We start from the raw sequence: 3,689 nt of genomic DNA, 5'->3' as shown, positions 1-3,689 counted from the left end.
AGTTATCCTTTTCCCTTGGAGGAGAGGTATTTTCCTGCTTCCCCATATTTCTTGTGGTCCTGCAGCGATTTCTAGTCATCTCATGGATGGTCGATTTCTTCCCAAACTTGGAAGTTCAATCTGAGGGTTGAGGAGTGTGTAGAAAAGGAAACACAGAGAGGGAAACAAAAGCAACAACAGCAAAAAAAAAAAGACAACAAAGAAAGAGAAAAAAATGAAGAGAAAAACTTTTAAATAAAACTGAAAAAAAAGAAAAATTAATATTCAAAAATTAAAAAAAATAGAAAACCACGTGGCGCACATGTGCGCCGCGCGACATGGCTAGATCGCAAGAGCCATGGAGCTGGTTCTCGAAGAAGGGCTGTTCTGTTCCCTTCAGCCTCTCCTGGGTGGGGAGTGGGAGAGGGAATTATTAACAAGATAAAGGGCTAGGCGGGGGCCAACAGGCCCAGAAAGATGCCTCACCTTAAACAAAATTCTAAAAAGCAAAAATTAAAAAAAAAAAGAGAGAGAGAGAGGAGTCAGAGACAGAGACAGAGGTAGAGAGAGACAAAGTCAGATACAGAGAAAGGAGGCCTGAGAGGAGTCTTTGACCAAAGGAAGACACAGGTTTCTCAATAAACTTTGTTTTAATGGGTCTCGAAATTCTGTGACACATTTTTGGCCAAGTTGTTTCCATTAAAAAGTTCTGATTTTAAAAACTAATAACTTAAAACTGCCGAACACACACACACATTTAAAAAAAAATGAAATGGTCCACAAAACATTTTCCTTTCCTTCTGAAGGTTTTATGATGCATTGTTATCATTAACCAGTCTTTTACTATTAAACTTAAATGGCCAATTGAAACAAACAGTTCTGAGACTGTTTTTCCACCACTGATAAAGACTGGGGTGGCAGGAATTAGGGATATTCATTTAGCCTTCTGAGCTTTCTGGGCAGACTTGGTGACCTTGCCAGCTCCAGCAGCTTTCTTGTCCACGGCTTTGATGACACCTACGGCAACTGTCTGCCTCATATCACGAACAGCAAAGTGACCCAGAGGAGGGTAGTCAGAGAAGCTCTCAACACACATGGACTTGCCAGGAACCATGTCAACAATGGCTCACCAGATTTCAAAAATTTAGGGTCATCTTCCAGCTTTTTACCAGAACTGTGATCAATCTTTTCCTTCAGCTCAGCAAATTTGCAAGCAATGTGAGCTGTGTGACAATCCAGTACAGGGGCGTAGCCAGCACTGATTTGGCCTGGATGGTTCAGGATAATCACCTGAGCAGTGAAGCCAGCTTCTTCCATTGGTGGATCATTTTTGTTGTCACCAGCAACATTGCCACGTTGAATATCTTTGACAGACATGTTCTTGACATTGAAACCCACATTGTCCCCAGGAAGAGCTTCACTCAGAGCTTCATGGTGCATTTCAACAGATTTTACTTCAGTTGTCACATTGACTCGTGCAAAGGTGACCATCAAACCAGGTTTGGGCACTCCAGTCTCCACTTGGCCGACAGGAACTGTGCCAATATCATCAATTTTGTATACGTCCTGGAGGGGCAGACACAAGGGCTTGTCAGTTGTACGAGTTGGTGGCAGCATGCAATCCAGAGCTTCAAGCAGTGTAGTTCCACTGGCATTGCCATCTTTACGGATGACTTTCCATCCCTGAACCATGGCATATTAGCACTTAGTTCCAACATCTTGTCACCATTCCAACCAGAAAGATCAAACACTACTGTGTTGGTATTATAGCCAATTTTCTTAATGTAGGTGCTGACTTCTTTAATAATTTTCTCGTATCTTCTGACTGTAGGGTGGCTCAGTAGAATCCATTTTGTTAACATCAACAATTAGTTGTTTCAAACCCAGTGTGTCAACCAGAAGGGCATGTTGCTCACGGGTTTGCCTGCTCTTGGAGTCACCAGCTTCAAATTCACCAACACAAGCAGCAACGATCAGCACAGCACAGTCAGTCTGAGATGTGCCTATAATCATGTTTTTGATAAAGTCTCTGTGTCCTGGGGCATAGATGATAGTCACATAATACTTGCTGGTCTCAAATTTCCACAGGGAGATATCAGTGGTGATACCACACTCACATTCAGCTTTCAGTTTATCCAAGACCCAGGCATATTTGAAGGAGCCCTTTCCCATCTCAGCAGCCTCCTTCTCAAATTTTTCGATGGTTCTTTTGTCGATCCCACCACATTTGTAGATCAGATGGCCAGTAGTGGTGGACATTCTGGAATCTATGTGTCCAATGACAACGATGTTGATGTGAGTCTTCTCCTTTCCTATTTTGGCTTTGATTTAGTGGTGATTTTCATGATACCTGTGTTCTGGCAGAAAATCCATTACAAAAAAAGCTCATTTGGTATCTCTTAAAGTAGGCCTTATTTTTGACAACTTTAACAAATCCTGTCCTGTGAAACAGAGACTCACCACAGTGGCTGGCTTATGAGAACTGTGATAGTTTATTAACAGCAAACAAAATAGCATTCCAAACAAGAAATATTACCAGAGGTAAAGAAAAACACCAAAAATAGTCAATTCTCCATGAAGATACAATAACCCTAAATACCTGTGTATTGAACTACATGGCCTCAAAATAAGTGAAGCAAAAACTTATGGAATTAATAGGATACTAGACAAAGCCACAATTATGGCTAAATATTTCAACATGTTCTCTTAATAACAAAATAATTATACAGAAAATCAGTAAGTATATATATATTTGAATGATACTATTCACAAATTGGCCTAATTGACACTTTAAAACACTCCCTTCAATAGCAATAGAATATAAAGTCTTCAAATTCACATGGAACATTCCCCAAGATAGACCAACTTCTAGGCCATGAAATAATTTTTTTTTTTAATTAGAAGATAAGAACAGGAATCCCAACAGGAAATTGAGAATGGAAAAACAACAGGAAAAAAAACAAGCAAACAAAGAAAGAAACTAAAAGCTTGGGGAAAAGGCAAAGATAATGCGCATGAACAATCGACCAAACTAATCAATAAGAGAGAAGATGCAAATTTTTAGTGTTAGGAATGAGCACAAAGACATCATTCCTGTAAATTAAAAGTATATGTTCACATAAAAAATCATGTGCAAATGTTCATAGCAGCTATATTCACAATCACACAAAGCTGAGAAAGATTCAAATGTTCCTCAACTAGAGAATAGATAAACATACCATGGTACTTCCCTGGTACAATGCAATTCTACTCAAAATTAAAAAAAAAAATATGAACTAGTGGCACACAAGATGTGATTAAAAATCATGGTGTTGAAACCTGATGCACTTACCTCCAAAGAAGAAACCAAACTCAATAGGCTGCATACTTGGACTGTTCCGTAGCACAGAGGTTAAGCCCTGTACATAGGAAACTGTATCTCACACAGGTTTGAATCCCAGTCCAGAATCTTTAAAATCATGCTAAGTTCATGTGTGTGCATGCCCAAAATCCTATTTGGGTGAAGAGATTAAGGAAGCAGGATTGTAGTATGACCATGCCTCATTGGAGAGGATGGTTTCTCTCTCTCTCTCTTTCTCTTTGGTAATCACATGTACTTTCTGGAAATAATTTTTAAAAAATGACAGAATACTCTGTGACTTTATTTTTATGATGTTTTTACAAAGCCAAAAGTAGGAAAGAAAACATTTAAATCCTTTCTAAGGATCAGC

General features: G+C 39.1%; 1 pseudogene; it reads right to left on the bottom strand.

Annotated features, from left to right (window-relative positions):
* Nucleotides 1–846: 846 nt before the first annotated feature.
* LOC102482949 (elongation factor 1-alpha 1 pseudogene) lies at nt 847–3,344 on the bottom strand (annotated as a pseudogene).
* Between the last annotated feature and the right edge of the window lie 345 nt (nt 3,345–3,689).

The sequence above is a fragment of the Tupaia chinensis genome, unplaced genomic scaffold (genome assembly GCF_000334495.1).
Source record: "Tupaia chinensis unplaced genomic scaffold, TupChi_1.0 Scaffold144482_1, whole genome shotgun sequence".
Lineage (NCBI taxonomy): Eukaryota > Metazoa > Chordata > Mammalia > Scandentia > Tupaiidae > Tupaia > Tupaia belangeri.
Note: the sequence above shows the minus strand (reverse complement) of the source record. Positions and strands in the feature narration are given on the sequence as shown.